Here is a 21,028-nt window from a genome sequence, read left to right as displayed (position 1 = left end):
TCCACCGTCCATTTTGTGTTCTGGCTAAGTGCCCTGCCCAGTTCCACTTAAGCGTCGTAGCTCGTTCGATGACGTCTTCGACTTCTGATCTTTTCCTGATTTGTTGGTTTGTTATGTGGTCTCGAAGGCTCACGTTCAGCATTGAACGTTCCATGGCTCGTTGTGTAACTCTGAGTTTAATTGCTGATTTTTGCGTCATTGTTAAAATCTCTGATTCATAAGTTTGCACAGGCAAAACACATTGGTTATAAACCTTTCGCTTGAGAAGGCCGCGTCCCACCATCAAATAATTTGATCAAACTGGTTTGAGCAAACTAAAAGTGACAGTTAGTGACGTCACATCTTGAGTGTTCATTGTGGATAATAATGAAAAATTTTAATTTTAAATAAAGAACAAACAAGTTACACAACTCAATAAAAAAAATTTGATCAAACTAGACTGATGGTGAGAGCACAGATTTTTAGAATTTCAAAAAAACTGCAATTGTGACGTCACTTTGACGTACTTCCAGAGTTTGCTCAAACTGTTTGATCAAATTATTTGATGGTGAGACGCGGCCTTGAGACACATGGGAATTGAACTTTTTAGAATATGGCTTAGTTTGTTAAATGCTGCCCATGTAAGGCCTATTCGCCTCTGTGTTTCATGTGTATGATTGTCTCTGCTTATTTTGATCTCGTGTTTCAGATATTTGTAAGTGTCTGTTTGTTGTATGGTATTAGGTATTGTCAATAGTTATATTTCTACTCGTTACGGGATTTGTCATAAGTTTAGTTTTTTCAAAGTTCATTTTTAATCCTGCTCTCTCAGACAGAGTTTTAAGTGAATGTATCATAAAAACTATATCCTGTAAGTTATCTGCGATTAATACAACATCGTCTGCAAATCTCAGATGATTTAATCTTTCTCCATCTATATTGATGCCCATATCTTGCCATTGAGTATATAATAGAATAGAAATATGCTTTATTGTCATGAAAAATTTAACAATTTTATGGACAAAGCTTACAGGAATCGTAAATAAGAACAATAACAAATAACAAATACAATTTACTAAAATGATATAAGTCGTCTATATAAATAAAAATAATGATAAGAAACAAAAAAAAAAACAGTAACAATCTATTGCAAAATTTAAAAAAAATTTGCAAATTGCATAATCTACCTTAAGAAATTTAATAAGTTAAGTTAAGCTGCTGCATATGACACTCAAATATAGATTAAGATTATACTTATAAATAAGAATACTGTACTTTCTTAGTTATTGGTTAAGAAACTCTGCTGTTGAATAATATGGTCTTTGAGATAAATAGGCTTTAGTCATTTTACGGAACTTGGGGAAAGATGTTGCAGATTTAAGTTGTAGAGGGAGATGGTTGTAAAGTTTTTTTGCAGAATATAATATAGATTTCTTTACTAACTCACTGGACGGGATCGGTAAATAGATGTCAAAGGTAGAATTTCAGGTGGAATAGTCATGTCTAGGTCTTGCTGTAAAGACATGTAGATGTTTACGAATTAAGCAAACAGTTTCTAAAATATATAAAGAAGGTAGTGTTAGAATCCTGTGATCTTTGAAGTAGCTTCTGCAATGTGTTGTTCTTCTGAGGCCAAACAGATATCTTATTGCTCTTTTTTGTAATTTAAAAATAACATCAGATTGGGCAGCCGTACCAGAACCCCAAAAAGGGAAACCATATCGAAGATGTGACTCGAACAAAGAAAAATATGTTATTTTGGAAGAGGCTAAATTCATTTCCTTCGAAACAGATCTTATTGCAAAGCAAGCTGAGGATAGTTTCTTGCTTAACACATCAATATGAAGGGACCATTTCAGATTGCTATCTAAAAAAATACCAAGAAACTTTACAGAATCAACGATACTGATCTGGCTGTTATGAAGAGGTAAGGGTTGAAGAGCTCCTTTATAAGGACAATGCCACTGTTTTATCTACGTTAAAAGAGAGTAAATTTGAATCGGACCAGGATTTTATTGTAAGTAGATCAGAAGTTATAGTAGCATGAAGAGTTGCGATATTTGAGTTGCTCCAAGTGATACTGGTATCACCAGCAAAAAGAAAAACTTTTCCATCGATTTTTAAGCTAGTGATGTCATTAATAAATATAAGGAAAAGTAGAGGGCCCAATACTGAACCTTGTGGTACCCCACATACAACATTTTTGAGACTAGAGTCTGTATCATTTGCTCTAACCAGTTGTTTCCTATTATCCAAGTAAGATTGAAACCAGTTCGAAGAAATACCTCGAATTCCGTAGAAATCTAGTTTTTTTATCAAAATGTCGTGATTCACACAATCAAAAGCTTTGACATAATCACAAAAAACAGTGGTAGTGTGCAGATTATTGCTTAATGCTTGATAAACCTCATGTAGTACAGAAAACATGGCATCTGTGGTACATTTATTATTTAAAAAGCCGAACTGATTTTGTGATAAAATATTGTTATCAACGAGAAAGGACATAAGTCGGCTTTTATGAGTCTCTCAATAATTTTGGAGAGTACCGGTAGTAATGCAATAGGTCTATAATTGCAGGCATTTGATTTTTCACCACCCTTATGAAGAGGAATAATGATGGCCCTCTTTAGGCACTCTGGAAATTTACCTTTTTCAAAAGAATCATTAATTAGAGAGATGAGGACTCCCAACACACTGTCTGGGAGATTTGAGAAAATTTTTATGGATAGTTTATCGGTACTACAGGAAGATTTGCTTTTGATACTATTGATTGTCTGAATCAGTTCAGATTTATCAACCGGTCTTATAAAGAATGAATTCGAGACCTTTTCTGAACTAGGGAGATAGGAAATGAGATCTTGTTGTGACACAATAGTTGATGTTATATTTTTACTCAAATTAACAAAGTATTCATTTAGATTTTCTGGGTCTGGAAGGGAAAATGTTTGAGCTGTGTGAGTTTTATTACGAAGATCGTTTATTATGGGCCAAGTTTCTTTTGCAACACTTTTAGAGCTTCTCAGACGATTTTGATAGTACAATTTTTTAGCTGATTTTATAAGTTTTAAATAGATTGCCCTGTACTTGGTGATATATTCAGTAACAGAGACGTTGGTAGTAAATTTCTTGATGTACAGTAGTGAACGCATATTTTTGGATGATATGCGGACACCTTTGGTAGTCCAGGGTTTGTGATGTTTTGGCTTAATTGTGATTAAAGGAAATGCTTTATTGAAGATACAGACAAGCTTATTCAAAAAGTCACTGAAATTATTATCGACGTTCATAGAAGGAAAGGGCCACTCAGAGGTTAAGCATAAATTTTGGAATTTACGAAAATTCCGAGCGGAAAAAATCCTGACTAAACGTCGAGTTTTCGAAGAGGGCTTGCTAAAGATGTTAAACTTCGTATAAATGGCTTCATGATCAGATAGTCCCGCATTAACAGTTGTAGCGCAGACATCACGGGCTGAGAAATCTGAGACAATATAATCAATTATGGTAGATGAAGTTTTTATAATCCTTGTAGGAGAATCAATGTGCATTGTTAGACCATACGATTCAAATATGTTGACCAGGGATATTTGTGTAGCACAAGCAGCAGCATAATTAATGTTAAAGTCCCCGCATACAATTTTTCTGCTTTTATGGGGCAGGTCATCTAACAAATTAAGCAGGTTCTGAAAAAATAGTTCCACGGAAGAGTCAGGTGATCTATAAATGCAAATAATATAAAGATTAAGGTTCTTACTGTAAACTAAGGAAAACTCAAAGAATGCTTCGCTTAATAGAAAATCATATTTTGTTACCAGAGAAAAATCATTATTTGTAGAAAGAATCAGGGTGCCTCCATGCGCTGAACTTTGATGATCGTACCTAGCAATAGTGGAATATTTTTCTACAAAAAAGGCTCGTTGACTTCAAGCCAGTGCTCAGTAACCGCAACTATCGGAGGAAACCCTAATTCCTCTAGAAATAGAAATAATTCATCAGTTTTATAACTTAAAGATCGAATATTAATCAGAACCATGCTAAAGTTGTTATCGCTAAAATAATTTGAGGATTCTAGTCCCTCAGAATACGTCGTGATGTTTAAAAATTTCGTTTAGGAGAGACAGCGGAATAGTAATTTCGGTGACATTCCCTTGATTTTTGTAAATGGATAATTCTTTCAGAAGCGAGAAAGGACCTAAAAGCAGCAAGATCAGCTTCCACCTCATCTGGACCAGTTCCATAGACTTCGTTAAATTCTAGAAGAATTTTTCGTAGATCTTCCGTGTTGGTAGGAAGCCCTTTGGAAGCCAAAAACAGTTTAACGCTTGTGTTGGTAAATCCATCGTAAAATACAGAAGCAGGTTGGTCGTGTAGATAAGCAAGATGAAGTTTAAGGGCTTTTAAGATATCCGGTTCCCTTAATTTGGCTAGAAGATACCGACTATTAGAGTTATTGGTTAATCTAACTCTTGGTGGAGTCAAAGGATCCAGATTTATAGATGGTTCTAAAGTATCTTTCTTAACGAAATTAATTTGCGAATGGAAAGGATTCTTAGATTTACAAATTTCGATAGCCTGCTTGTCTGAACATATATTTGTGTTCTGTACTTCATCTTTGTTGTTGCATAAACTGGTAACTGGATTTTCCGGGATAACAGGGCTTCTGATATTCTTCGGATTCTTATGTGACTCGGATGAAGGCGATGCCGATGGTTCGGAATATGAAGATTCAATGGACCATTTAATGATTACACCAGGTGGCCAAATTTCCTTATTAAATAATAAGTTAATAGATGATCTAGATTTTATGCCTATTTTAAATGAAGAACCAGTTGATGTGTCGGCATCTTTAACGAGGGCGTAACATATAATATATTCTTTGATACCTAGCTTCTCTTTAATGTAGTGTACCACTTGTATAGGGGTGTATATTGGGGTTAAGTTACTAATAATTACAAACTGACATTTATCTTCTGTGTTTTTTGACTTTTGCTCTGGACTTACTTCGCAACATTGAGGCTCTTCAGTTTGGGTACTTGTGTTCTTAAATATTGACTCTAGAGCGGCCGTGAACAATTTAGGTGAAATATTGTCTCCTTGTCTCACTCCTCGACTTAAGCTGAATTTTCCTGTGTCTTCGTATACTTGATGTAGCGTTCTCATATAAATGTTTTTGATTAGTGACGTGTATCTGTAGCCTATTCGGCTTTGCTTTAGGGCTTCCAGTGCTGTTTCAAACTCTACAGAATCAAAAGCCTTCTGGTAATCCACAAATGCAAGGACCAGTGGTATGTTGTACATTATCATGTTGAACATCCATAGGCGTAACCAGGGGGGTTTTGGGGTTATAACCCCCCCCCCCCCCCCATTGGGATGTACTTTGAGCTCTATACGCTTAACACCATAGCCCTCAGAGACCTTCCAGTAGTTGTAACCCCCCCCTTTCAGGTAGTTGTAACCCCCCTTAGGATCATCCTGGTTACGCCTATGTGAACATCATGTAGCCAGATTATATTTCGCTAGGGAGCATCGCGATTGGAATGCAGATGACTCAGAGCCGTGCGGTACATCTTTTCAATATGATGCAAGTCTTCGAAAGCCGCCCTTTAAATAATATTGAAACTTGACTTTTATTTTTATTAAATGAAACTACACAAATAATCCGGTCAACTTAGACATCAAAATAGTTGGCAAATGATAAAAATTGCCGGAGAGCCAAATTTTGGTGGAGAGCTAGAGTTTACCATAACAAATAAAGTTTTAAAAGTCCCCATCGATCCCATGTGTGCAACAAAAGTTATTCTGGGTCAAAAGTCAACATTTGAGATTTTTTGGATTTTTCTCGAAAACGGTAAGTTTTCTCAAAAAAAAACATCAAACCAAAGTTGTAGATCTTAACATTCTCTACAAAAATAATCCTTACAATTTTTTTCCTAAGAGTTACCATTCCTGAGATATCGCGATTTTAAAAGTTATTTTATACATTATATGCACATATAAGCCACGTATATACATAATGTGGCACTTAAGACAAGTATAAATGCCTATTTGTGTTTCTTTTATATAATATATTATACTATTCTGAAAATATTTCTTCAAAAGATAATCAGAGCCAAACTGAATTTCCTCTATCCACGTGGCCTTGAAAAAATTTGGCTATACCATTGTTTAAAAAAGAACAGATTGTCTATTGTAAGCAATGACTACAGTATTGTCCGTAGTCTTGTTCATAGTATCTGATTCTTTTAGTGCTAACGGTTCAGTTCAAGTGAATATAAGTATGTACTTATTACAAGCGTCTACCATTTAGCAGACATTACGGGCTTACAGTGACAGTGGTATTTGACGGCTACAGTGACTCGACAAAGAATATTAAAGCTGCAGAACAACGTCGTCGAACTACAAAAACATCATCGGGTTCCGATCTTTGATGAAAACATAACACAAGATAACATCTTTGATGAAAATATAACAGTTCCAGCTAATCAACAACAATTTTTCAACAACAACGTTTCATTTCCATGTTAACTGACAAATTAACAGCTGCGAATATTGAAGTGAAACAAGCTAAAATGACGCAGTTGTTCTTATAATTAAGACAGCAATTGAAAAATTTTAGGCAACAAAAACAACAATTGTAGTTGGTGAAGATGTTGACTTGTTAGTAGGTGTTACGTTGGGATGTCCACGAGTTACTTCACGCAAAGATCCCTATAGGTTCGAAATTAAATTATAGAAAATAACTTTCGATTACAGAAAATTACCCCTATTAAAAATACGCAAGTGTAGCTTAAAACAAAGTTTTTATTTGGATCTCGACTGACTTAAAAACATAATATCTACACATTCCTTAAAACTGCAATACATTCTTATCATAGGTTTCAATCTCAAGTGGGCTAGTAAGCCCATCATCCCTTCACCTTAAAACAACCAAAAACAAACCATATGGCTCGCCGTATGTATAAAGCAGAAATATCTTTTAAACACGGACACTGCCATATACTGACTCGACATTCTCCCACCTTGGGGAATTTGACAAAATTTCTCAAAAAATACAGAGAGTCACGAAAAATTACAACAAAATATCAAATAAAGTGAAAAGTAAAATATCAAAAAACAAACATAGTCATGAAAAAATCAAGTCAAGAAAATGTCACTTAAATCTTACAGGAGTTTTAACTACCCGGCCACTTTGCGTACATCTTTCATTTAAATCGAGTGCTCTGCTTTTTGTCACTCCCGCACTTATTTCACTTGATTCTTCCTCAGCCTGGAGCTGACAACCGTTCTCTTGCGGCACTGTCTCTGGAGCCGCATCCCGTAGGGTAATACCCTGGATATTCTCGCCAGCAGTAACTGCCTCCACGACTTCCACTGGGTAAAGCCTTTGCAACGGTCTCAGAAGTTGTCCTTGTGCCGTCGCAAGACGAACTAACCGCACCTGATTATCTCTACCGGGTAAAAGTTCAATAACTTTTCCTAAAGGCCACTGAAGACGCTTGATGTTGTCGTTGCCTACTAAAACGACATCCCCGATAGACACTTTAGACACTTTCGTCTTCTTCGTTTCCGCTTTGAGTTGAGCCAGATATTCAGCACGAAATCTTTTTCGCAAATGATTTCTTAACTCTTGCAAACGGCGTATTTTGCGTGTGAGAGAATTCTGCTCTAGCAAATCACAATCCGGCAACTCGTAACTGGCTTGCTCACGTAAAAACATACCTGGCGTCAACGCGGCTAACTCAGTAGGATCATCCGAAATATACGTCAACGGCCGCGAGTTGACTATACTCTCACAATCACACAACAATGTCAATAAGTCTTCATAATTGAGAGACGCTCGACCCAAAACTTTTCGCAAAAGTCCTTTCACAATACCTATTAATCACTCCCAAACCCCACCATGCAGCTGTAGGGGGATTGAAACGCCACTTAATACGTTGTGTGGAACTATATTCCGCGATCATGTTCCGTCCAATTGCTTAAGCGCGTTCTCAAGTCCCGTAAAATTCGTTCCATTGTCACTATAAACCGTTCTCGGGCGTCCACGCCTTGCAACAAAGCGGCGGAAAGCTTGAATAAATGCATTTGTTGACAAGGAGGTAACGAGTTCCAGATGAACTGCGCGATAAACGGCACAAGTGAACAAACAAATCCATGCCTTCTCGCCCGATTTCAAGTAAAGAGGCCCAGCTAAGTCCACCCCGGAAATCTCAAACACTGCAGCATCTTGAACTCTATCGGCCGGCAATGAAGGCGTTTGTACTTCGAACGATTTCCCATCTTGTATCTGGCACACAACACATTCTTTTAAAATGGACCGCACAATCCGTCTACCCCCTAAAGTCCAATATTTTTCGCGGAGCAAACTAAGCAGTCCCTGTGTACCAACGTGACAAAAGTTTTTGTGTAAGCTCAAAATCAACTTGCGCACTATAAAATGTTCACCCGGAAGTAAGATAGGCAGACGAAAATCTTCCGTGTCAACTCTCTCGGTAACGCGAGTTTTTAAACGTATAAGCCCAAATTCATCGACAAACGTGTTCAGCGAGGAAATTCGTTTCGTATCTGAACCGAACGCTTCGTTCTGCACTAACTTCAACACAAACATTTCGGCTTTGTCGATTTCCTCCGCGACCAATTCGCCTGTAAGTTTTCCATTCGAATTTCTCGTATTGTAACAAAATCGTAGCGTCCAAGCCATCATTCTTAACAGTTTTGTGTACTGAGAAAAGTAACGCAGGTGCCAATCGTCGGACGTCGTATTCAGTAGTGACGAAATGGCTTTTTTCTTTTTCTCAGTGCCGACTTCTTCTTCATCAACCTCTACTTTTTGTTGGGGCCAATAATTTTCTTTTCTGTATAACCATTCCGGGCCTTCCCACCATCGAGATTCGAACAATTGCCGAACACCACAGCCTCTTGATGGAAGATCGGCAGGATTGAGAGAACCAGGCACATATTTCCAACACTCAGCATTGGCTAAATTTCTAATCTCCTGAACTCTATTAAAAACAAACACAGACCAGTCATCCTTACGTTGAATCCAAGAAAGAACCGTAGTGGAATCACTCCAAAAATAAGACTCAACATGCTGAGAAAATTGTCTTTTGACTGACTGATAAAGTCTAGCACCAATAGTGGCTGCCAACAGTTCCAATCTAGGTATAGAAATCTTCTTCAAAGGAGCCACACGACTCTTAGCTGCTACAAGAAAAATCGAAACACCATCATTCCGAAGAACTCTCAAAAACACTACAGCTGCATAAGCTTTCTTACTTGCATCTGAAAAGGTGTGCAAACTCCAATGGTCAGCTTCAATGGGCCTAGCCTGGATCCAACGTGGAATCTCAATACTCGACAGTTCAGGAAGATGAGTAACCCATTGACAAAATTCCTCAGCCATGTAATTCTCGACTGGTGCATCCCATCCCAGGCGCTTTTCCCAAAGTTTCTGCAGCAACAGTTTAGGGGAACAGAGATACCGGACATGTAAAACCAATCTTCTTCTCTTCTTCATGTGCCATCTCCTCTAAGAAGGTTGGCAACCATCACGGCAATTCGCACTTTCGATACCGCTGCTCTAAAGAGATCAGCAGAAGTGCAATTAAACCAAGCTCTCAAATTGTTTAACCAGGAGATGCGTCTTCTTCCGCGACTCCTTCTACCCTGTATTCTTCCTTGCATTATCAATTGTAACAAGTTATAACGCTCGCCCCTCATAACATGTCCCAGATATTGCAGTTTTCTGACTTTAATTGTATTTAAAACCTCTTTATCTTTTCCCATTCTTCTCAACACCTCGATATTCGTGACTCTATCCACCCAACTTATTCTTAATATTCTTCTGTAGGCCCATAACTCGAAGGCTTCTAATCTGTCCGAAACATCCTTCTTTAATGTCCAAGCCTCCAACCCATAGAATAATACGGAGAACACGTAGCATCTCAGAAGTCTTATCTTTAAAGAAATTGTAATGTCCCTGCTACAGAGTACTTTTTTTAGTTTGTTGAAAGCATTTCTTGCCTGTCCTATTCTTGCTTTAATCTCTTCTGTGTACTCATTAGTTTCATTAATTATTGTACCCAAATATTTATATTTTTCAACCTTTTTAATTTGTTCTCCATGTATTGTTATGCTTTCTTGGCGCTGTTGAACTTTTGTGATTACCATAAATTGTGTCTTTTTTGTGTTTAGGGACAGTCCGTTTTCTTGGCTGACTTCTACCACTCTGTCAACCATTTGTTGTAAATCCTCAAGACATTCGGCTAATAAAATAGTGTCGTCGGCAAACCGTATATTATTGATTGGTCGACCATTTACTTTTATTCCCGTGGTTAGGTCTTCTAGTGCTTCCTGGATTATTTCCTCTGAATACAAATTGAACAAAGTAGGAGACAGGACACAGCCCTGTCTGACGCCCCTCTCAATACGTATTTCATTTGAAAAGGCGTTGTTCTCTTTTACCACAGCGATCTGATTATAATAGATAGCACTAATGATCCTGATGTCCCTCATATCTAAGTTTTTCTTTTCAAGTAATTCGATAAGGCGGTTATGTCTGACCTTATCGAAGGCTTTGTTGTAATCCAAGAAACACATATATACTGGCTGATTAACATCCATGCACCTTTGCACAAGTACATTTACAGCGAACAGGGCTTCCCTCGTTCCCATTGCATTTCTAAATCCAAATTGCGTGTCGCTTATGTCCTGCTCAAGTTTGTTATGTATTCTCCGGTGTATAATTTTTAAAAATATTTTGAGTGTATGACTCATTAAACTTATTATCCGGTGGTCTTGGCATTCTTTTGCATTTGGTTTTTTTGGCAGTGTTATGAACGTTGACAGCAGCCAATCTCTGGGAATGATTCCTGTACTGTATATTGTATTAAATAAGTCGACCAATATTCCAATTTGCTGGTCCTCTATTAACCGTATTATGTCTACAGGTATTTGGTCAGGACCTGTTGCCTTGTTGTTCTTTGTTCGCTTTATCGCCTCTAGTACCTCATCTTCTGTTATGTCTGGGCCGTTGTCGAACTTTTCCTGCTCTAGTACTATTTCAGTCCGTTCGTCTTTAAATAGCTCTTGAATATATTCCTGCCATCTTTTAAGCCTTTCACCGACGTCTATAATTATTTTTCCGTTTTTATCCAGCAGTATGTTTGATTTTTTCTTAATATTAGTGCCTGTTATTTCACTAATTTTCTTATGAAGGTTTAAGTTATCATGTTTCTCTACCAACTGTTCAATCTCTGCGCATCTGTCACTATACCATCTTTCCTTTGCCTCTCTGATCTTTCTCCTTATTTCTGTGTGTATAATATTATACATGTTTTTGTCTTTGGTTTTATAAGATCGCCTTGCTTCCATGAGATCTAGAATCTCCTCGGTCATCCATTCATTTTTATTCTTAATTAGTTTAGGTGTAAGTGTTGTCTCACATGTGCGGATAAGAGCATCTTTTAACATGTGCCATTTCCTGTTCGCATCTTCAGTAGGAATAATTTCTATTTTGGTGAGCTCTTCTTTAATTTTTAGTGTGACTTGCTCTTTTGTTGATGGATCTCTCAAACGAGATACTTGTATCGTCTCTACTTTAGTTTTAACCACAGGCTTCTTTAGATTAATTCTAAACCTTCCTACAACTGGGTTGTGATCTGATCTCACATCAGCTCCAGGGTATGATTTTACTAATTTTATGGAATTTCGGTATCGTTTGCAGATGAGAAGGTAGTCAATTTGGTTTCTGATGACGTTATGTTGGTTGTCTGCTGGTGATTTCCATGTATAGAGTCTCCTGGTCGGCAGATCATAATAAGTATTCGTGACAATAAAATCGGTCTCTTGGCAGAATTGAGCCAATCTTTCTCCTCTCTCGTTACGAGTGCCCAGTCCAAAGTTTCCAATAAAATCACCTTGACTTCCTCTACCGATTTTTGCATTTAGATCTCCCATTACTATTGTAACGTCTCTAGACTTGGTTACTTCTAAAGCTTGTTGTAATTCGTTATAAAACTGTTCGAGCTCTTCATCCGATTTATCTGCTGTGGGAGCATATACTTGAATTATATTGACTCTAGACTGGGCTGTTTTGAGTGTTACCATCATAACTCTATCCGAGATGGGTAAGAAGCCAGTTACAAATTTCTGGGTGGTTTTATCAACTAATATCGCTACCCCGTTCCAGTGATTTGGGTCATTGTCATTACCAGAGTAGTATATCTTTGTTTGGCCTACTAATATGTCACCTGAATTGGGCCATCTGGTCTCACTTAATCCTAATATTTTTATGTTAAGTCTTTCCATTTCCTGAATGACATTATGGACTTTACCTGCTTGGTATATTGACTTAACATTCCACGTGCCTACCTTCATGCACTTTTTGTCGATTTTAGTCTTCTTTTTGGACGATGTGTTACTGATGGGTATTTCACAGGGATTTCGTTTGATATCGACCTGAGAGGCCCTGTGGTCTATCTGTGATTTGCCTCCCCTGCCGGATCTTGGTCTCCGATATCCATGATCAGTAACAGAGTTACTTTTTTGTACAGCCATGACAATTGTACTAGGGATATCCGTATATGATCTTTAATGTAGTGGTTTCCCCTTGCCTTCTACATCCTTAAGCCGTTGACCGTTTTTTTTGTTCATCCGCCTTCGAGGCCGATTTCTCAACCCCAGGACAAAAGAGTGCCCTACCACTTACTAACTCATCCGCCCGAAGCCGTTGGTCGGTAAGTGGGAGATTGCTTATACCGGCAATCACTCGGTGAAATTATCTCCATATCTGGCTACCCTCACTTAGTTTAGCCTGCAGACCAATGCAGTTGCCCGGGGTGTGGCACGTGGAGCCATAAGTGAGAGTTAGTTGTCTTATGAGGACCAGTTATCAAGAACCATCTCCCGTCTATGACGGTTGATGTGGTCGTTCCGATAAAAGGTGCTACCTCTATAACACAACCCTACAACCCCGTAAAACCAATACGGTCAAATATACTCTGAGCTACAGAAAGCATCAGTCTCTTAGTTATGGGTTCTTTTCCGACCACTTCCTGAAAAATTTCACCATTGATTTTTAGGGTGTCTCTTGAGGGGTCCCAGAGAAGACCAAGAACAGGGACAACTGTTTTTGTACTACCAGAAGACTCCCACCCTCTCAAATCCATCCTAGCTTCCTCCATGATGGCAGTTGCTTCTGATACGAACTTTCTCAACTCATTCTCATCGGTAACACTAGTCACACAATTATCTACATAGAACCCAATCATAAGCCTTTCAATTGTATTTTTAGAGTACGGCATATCATTACAACATTTCTCCAGCGCCTTTATTAAATGAAATTCTATAGTAGCACCCAGAAGAAATGGACTACAGTTGACTCCAAAAACAACTCTCCTATGTCGAAATACAAATTCCTTTCCTTCATTGTTTACCCATAGGAACCTCAAAAAATCTCTGTCCTTCGAATGTACAGAAATTTGAAGAAAAGCTTTTAGAATATCCGACACCACACCTATTTTTTGTTGTCTGAACCGTAATAGCACAGAAGGAATAAGTTCAATAAGATTAGGCCCTACCTCTAAACACTGGTTCAAAGAAGGACGACCCTGTTCATGAGATGATGCATCAAAGACTGGCCTAATTTTCGTGGTTTCGCTAGTATTTTTAATAACGGGCCTGTGAGGCAAATAGTGCACACAATTATTCTCTTCGGGATTATTTACTATTTCGATCACACCCTCGTTCAACCACTCATTGAATATTAAATTATACGATTCAAACAAATTGGACTTTTTCAACTTATTTAAAGTAGTATCTAACCTTCTTCTAGCGACAACTAAATTATCTGAAATTAAAGGATGCTTGTTCAACCAAGGTAACATAACCTCATACCTACCTTCGTTGTCACATCGGATAGTCTCATAGAAAAATTCTTAGCCTCCTGGGCCGCCACCTCTCGTGTCAATTTTTCTACAGGATCGGTTATCCCAATAATATCAAGCTCCCAGAGTTTCGCCACAGAAGAACTATCAACAAACAACGCAATCGACATCATAGATGTGCTGAAATTAGAAGCAACTGCCGGCACCTTGCCCATAAGAGTCCAACCTAACAAAGTTTCAACTGCTACAAGACCACACTGTAACTGAAATTTCCTCCCTGTATACAATTTGCCTACAACATCAGCTCCCAACAAAATCTCAATTGGTGCTAGGTATATGTCCGACATCGCTGAGCGAAATATTCATGTCACAAGTTCCTCAACCATAGGGCCGTGATAAACAGGAGAGACATCTGCACAAATTTTTGGTTGATCTAAGGCATCAAATGAACAAGAGTAAGCTCCTTCACTCGCAGTTACCTTGTATAATTTATGTCGTTGTTCAGAAGTACTTTTACCGCCAAATAACGTATGTACGATATTTTCCGTTCCTTTAGCAGAAAAACCCATTTCTTGTGCGGTACGCTGTAAAATATATGTTCTCTGCGATCCAGTGTCAATAAGTGCCCTTACTTGTTTAGTACCATGTGCACTTCTTATGTTTACTCGCAGAGTTTGTAAAAAAACCTGTGTATTATTCAAACTCGCAAGCGTCTGATCCTCAGTCCTATTTTCTTCCGAGCGGCTAATACTTGAGGTCGATGTATTAATTTTGTTAACAGGTAAATCAGGACACATCAAAACAACATGGGATTTACAACACAAAATACAATTCAAACGTGCTCTACATTTCTTCGAAGAATGTCGCACCTTCAAACATCGAAAACAGGCTTTCTTTTCTGACAATGTTCGTCGTTTCTGTTCCATAGACAATTTTTGTGCTTTAAAACAATTGATACTGTCATGATGTCCTTCGCAAAAAATACACCTGTCAACCTCATAATTTATCAACCCAGCAGCGGTCGCTGATGGCTGATCAGTTCCTTGCTTTGGTAATTTTATATTCTTCTTTTCAACCAGGTTATTGGATTTATATTTATTTTCAGTCGATAAACCAAAACCTTCCGTTGCTAAATTAATTTTTTGTTCATTTTGAACTTCATTTTGTAGAAAACTCATTAGCCCACTTAATCTTGTCTCCAAAGTTGAAACTTCTGCAGATTCTTCAACATTGTGCATGGATACGGAACCAGAAGGCCTTAAAAACTGTGAAGATCTATGCCATAGTCTGATCAGATCCTCCGGTAAACATGACTCAATAAGGGGATACAATATTGCCGCATATTTGTCAGCAGTTATGCCTAAGGTCTCAAGTGATCGAAGTTGACTCTCTATCATATCATATAGTGCAGAAACATTACAAGAACTACTAGAAACTCGACTCAAAATTAACTTTAACAGCTCCCTAATATATACTTCAATCTGGAGATCCTCTCTGCCAAACCTAGACTTCAAACTCTTTATAATTTTAGAGTAATTATCGGCTACTGCAGGAAAACTCTCCACTAAACGTCTGGCCTTACTACCGTCTACAGTGGCTTGTCTCAAATAAGCTATTTTGTCGTTTAAATCAATCGATGGATCATCATGCACTACTTTGAACTGCGACCAAAATGGAAGCCAATCTATCAAGTCCCCAGAATATTTCTTGAATTCGATTGGAGGTAATTTAAAACTGCGCTTACCTTTTATTGATGACTCTGAACTTACTAAACTGGGTCTGTCTTCACATTTGTACTTCAGTTCATAGTAGCGTGTGCTGTATCTATCCTTTGCCTCCATCTCACTGATTAATTCTGCTTCGGAAGCCTTTTTGACCATAGCTTCAAATACCGCACTTTCCACGACACAAAGCTCATTGTACTTAACTTGTAAAAGTTCCCACTGTACACTAATTTGTTGCCAGGGTCGAGTGTCCACCGTTTCAGATAACAAATTGTCCAAAACATTAGCAGCTGTCGTAAAAGCATTACGAAGCACTGTTCGGCGTTTTGTTTCTAATTCCAATGCCATATTTTCTCGCTTAAAAAGGTAATAACTTCGGCCGAGCCTCACGACAAACGAATTTATTCGCCGGAAAAAAGTTTACACTAAAATAAGCGGAAACAACTAACTTTTAAGCACACCCGTATATAAGTCCTGTCACGGTCGCCAAATGTTACGTTGGGATGTCCACGAGTTACTTCACGCAAAGATCCCTATAGGTTCGAAATTAAATTATAGAAAATAACTTTCGATTACAGAAAATTACCCCTATTAAAAATACGCAAGTGTAGCTTAAAACAAAGTTTTTATTTGGATGTTATCCGAAGAATGTTACAAACTCGACTGACTTAAAAACATAATATCCAATATCTACACATTCCTTAAAACTGCAATACATTCTTATCATAGGTTTCAATCTCAAGTGGGCTAGTAAGCCCATCATCCCTTCACCTTAAAACAACGAAAAACAAACCATATGGCTCGCCGTATGTATAAAGCAGAAATATCTTTTAAACACGGACACTGCCATGTACTGACTCGACAGTAGGTACTGCTTACTGTAAGGACTCCAGTAGATAAAGTTATTTATTTTCTGAAACCTGGAAGGGCTCAACAGCGAACAGAGATATATTCTTCGAAAAGTTTATCGGCTTATCCCAAATGCCAAAAGTACATTTTATTTTTACAGCAATCTACATAAGGAGCAAAACGTCAGTACTTAAATTATTCGAAAAAAAAAAAGATTTGACTGACTGCTGTAAAGTTTTTACAGTACTTGATTCCACACCGCAAACAATAATTACGGAAGGAATTCGCTTTCTTCTTGCGGTTTATGGAGTTCAAAAAAAAATTAGTTATCTTGATAAATACCGATACTTAACTTTTGTAAAAAATACGCGAAACAAGAATCAAGTACAACTATCATGTCTTCCTCCAACATCAGCATCTGCTTTTCAACATTTGTTTCGAGTATATTATCAAGTTCAAACATGGCTAGGCAATGAACTGAATCCAGAAGACTGGGGTTGGAAATTAATAGATAATACTCTGGAACCGATTAAAACCTTACTCCCACCTGCTCCAGAAAAACTCCTTAACAATATTTTTTGCAATTGCAAAAAAGGTTGTAGTGCCAAATGTGGATGTAAAAAAGTCGGGTTGCTGTGTTCTCTAGCGTGTACCAACTGCCGAGGTCAGTCTTGCTCAAATGTCAAGTTTAGTACAACAGAGGAAGACTCCTGTGATTTTAATGAATAGACCAGTGACTCAGTCACATTTGAACAATTTTTGAACATCCAGCAAGAGGAAGAAGATGAAATCGAAGAAGACTTGACTGTTGAAGTAGACTTTCAAGAATATGAATCTGATTAAAATATCTAAAGAAATCAAAACAATAGTTAACCTAATAATTAATAGCAATATCATCAATATCAATAATAAGGTAATATCTAGAACTTGACCGGTATTGTTTTCTTAAATTATCCTAAAATATTGTCAAAACAGTTAGTGGAGTAGGCCTACAGTAGTGATGTTGAAAAAGTAACTATTCGTTACAAAGTACTCGTTACTTACGAATACCGAAGGTAACGATTACTATACAGAGAGGTAAATCGCTACTTTGATTACTTTGATTACTCTGATTTCTTCGTTACTTCGTACCAATCGTATCAGAGCGAGTGCCTATTTGAGTATTGTATCTACAATCGGTTGATATCGGAATCGGACGGGTATTCCACGAGTGTTCGGTATCAGTACAGTTAACTAAAATTTTATCTATGAAGGACGAAGGCTATGAAGAGTTTTACAGGATTACAGGGCGCTGAGAAGTAGCTGAAACAGAGGGATGTATCTGATTTAACAAAGCATGCACCCAGAAACAGATGTCTATACGATTTGTCGAGGTAGATAATTCACAGAATTTCACAGATGTTAGTTCTTTTGAAAATAAAAATGCATCATATTAGATTTTAGTAATAAATACACACTATTCTTATCAGGCCTAGAAAAAAATAGCTTAGATTGACCGGAAAATATGTAGATATGATAATATTTCTAGACTATGATCATCAACTTTAATTTTACATGTAGGTATGGCATTGTTTTTATTAGACAAGGGCATTTAACACTAAAAACACAGGAATAAATCTATTGGTCAATATAGTAGGTACATAGAGACTTGCAACTTTTTGCATTGTATTTAGGATTAGGATGACGTCTGGAAAAAAGTCTACAATAAAAAAAATAGGTGGAAATGCATTATTACATTTTAAAATGTATAAAACACATCGAAAAAAATGCATAAACATGTTAAAATCAGTATATTAAGGGCCAGACTTTCTTATTTCGGGGTATTTGGGGTCACTGAACACAAATTTGCAATCAGAACCGACCTCCGAAGCACCTGGGTGCCCAGGGTTACTGCTAAGGTACTCATCTAGAGTTCAGAGGGTTTGTTTTTGGCACTTAATTGATGCAAACAGATTACTCGAGATTACTGATATTGTGGAGCAGCAATGACAGAACAATTACATATCATTTAATTTCTATCCATTAAATAGATCGGTGAAGGTCGTTATATCGGATCTTATACTTATACTTACGAAATACTGCGAAATGCGATTCTCGATATGATTACCGGTGCTCAAATACAAGAGTAATCATAGTAATCAAAGTATCCTACTAATACTAATACAAAATATGTGCTGAGAAATGCGATTCCCGATATGATTACCGGTACTCAAATACAAAAGTAACAAAAGTAATCAAAGTAACGAATACTTTAAATGATTACTTTATACAATAGTAACGATTTGTAACGAATACTCGAAAGTAACTATAATCAACATCACTAGCCTACAGGGGAAACCACGGTAAAAAAACGCGCCGAGTACACTACCTCACAGGTAGGTGGTGTGGAAACGTGTGCATAATGTATAATGTGACTCTTAGAATCGCGATATCTCAGGAATGGTAACTCTTAGGAAAAAAATAGTAAGGACTATTTTTGTAGATAATTTTAAGATCTACAACTTTGGTTTAAGGTTCTTTTTTGATAAAACTTACGGTTTTCGAAAAAAATCCAAAAAATCTCAAATTTTGACCTTTGACCCGGAATAACTTTTGTTGCACACATGGGATCGATGGGGACTTTTAAAACTTTATTTGTTATGGTATACCCTAGCTCTCCACTAAAATTTGGCTCTCCGGCAATTTTTGTTATTTCAAATGTCTATACAGGGTGTTTCATTAATAATTGTCCATATAGTAACTGGAGAAACCTTAGTACAAAATACGAAGATTTAACCTAAAACACTTAAATAAAATGTGGTTGCTTACTGAGTTACAGGGTGTTTTATCTAAAAATTTTAAAACTATTTTTGCACAGCATTTTAAAACTATTCGACATATCATTTTCATACTTGGCAGTAAATATAGGTACTGTACAAACTACTAAATTGTGTTAAACAAACGTTTATAGCTATTACCAGAGGCGTACGACGGGGGAAAGTGAATGGTTGACCCTTTCCAAATTCTACGCCACTGGCGAAATTGTTATTTTAGTTCAATTTTTGGATTCTCCAATACTTTCTATGAAAATAATATACTCTTCATTCGTAATGATAAAGTCATTAGTTTTCGAGATCTTTGAAGTTAAAAATGAAACGACACGGTTATTTTGATTAATGTATTGTGTTGCTTTATTTTTAATTTCAAATATCTCGAAAACTAATCATTTTATCGTTAGGAATGAAGAGTATATTATTTACATAAAAAGTATTGCAAAATCAAAAAATTGCACTGAAATAGCAATTTCGTCAGTGGCGTAGAATTTGGGAAGGGTCAACCAGCCACTATACCCTGTCGTACGCCTCTGGTAGTAGCTAGAAATGTTTATTTACCTTAATTTAGTAGGGTGTACAGTACCTACACTTTCTGACAAGCATGATAAGGATACGCCAAATAGTTTTAAAGTACTGGGTACAAATAATTTTTAAATTTTAATCATATAAATTAATCAAAATAACTGTGCCGTTTCATATTTAACTTCAATTATCTCGAAAACTAATGACTTTATCATTACCAATGAAGAGTATATTATTTACGAATAAAGTATTGAAGAATCTAAAAATGGTACTAAAATAGTAATTCCTCCACTGACGTAGAATTTGAGAAGGGTCAACCATTTACCATCCCCTGTCGTACGCCTCTGGTAGTAGCTAGAAACGTTTGTTTATCATAATTTAGTACGGTGTCTAGCAGTCGCACTTTCTGCCAAGTATGAAAAGGATACGTTGAATAGTTTTAAAATGCTGAGCAAAAATAGTTTTAAAATTTTTAGATAAAACACCCTGTAACTCAGTAAGCAACCACATTTTATTTAAGTATTTTAGGTTAAATCTTCGTATTTTGTGCTAAGGTTTCTTCAGTTACTATATGGACAATTATTAATGAAACACCCTGTATAGACCGGGTTAAAAATGAACGAAAACTTTTATTTTAAGGGCATAGGTGCAAAATGTCACTCTAATGTGTTTTAAATGCATTCATTTTTTTCGAATCCTGAGAAAACTAATAAGTATTTTTGAAAAATTTAAACGCAGAATGAAAAATTGCATTATTACCGAGGGCCGAAAGTCCCTGAAAACTTCTATAATTTTTATTTTAATAAGTAAATATGTTTTTCAAAAGAACCTTTTTGGTTATTGTAAGGGGCTTTCGGTCCTTGGTAATAATGTAATCTTTCATGCTGCGTTTAAATTTTTCAAAAATACTTATTAGTTTTTTCAGGATTCGAAAAAAATGAATGCACTTAAAACACATTAGAGAGACATTTTTGCGCCATGTCCCTAAGCCCTTAAAACATACTTTATTAAATAAAATATGTATTAACATTACATTAAGTAACATTAAAAAAATTATAATTTTACCTTTCTGACTTTAATTTTGGCAAACTCATCAATCTGATTGATGTAGTCTAGTGGGGATAGATAAGTGTAGAAGCTAGTGACAACTCAATTAAAATAAGTGCTATTTTTTTAGTTTGGTTTGTCTTATGGCTTCGTAAATAGTTTTTAATAATTTTTAATTTTGAAAAACTTCTTTCCCACTAGCTGCCGAGAC

General features: G+C 36.8%; 1 protein-coding gene across 1 annotated transcript in view; it reads right to left on the bottom strand.

The window, feature by feature from the left end:
* LOC126893430 (proclotting enzyme) overlaps window positions 1–21,028 on the bottom strand; it is an 80,916-nt gene that overhangs the window by 17,550 nt on the left and 42,338 nt on the right. The window lies entirely within an intron of this gene.

This window comes from Diabrotica virgifera, chromosome 10, assembly GCF_917563875.1.
Source record: "Diabrotica virgifera virgifera chromosome 10, PGI_DIABVI_V3a".
NCBI classification, from domain to species: domain Eukaryota; kingdom Metazoa; phylum Arthropoda; class Insecta; order Coleoptera; family Chrysomelidae; genus Diabrotica; species Diabrotica virgifera.
Note: the sequence above shows the minus strand (reverse complement) of the source record. Positions and strands in the feature narration are given on the sequence as shown.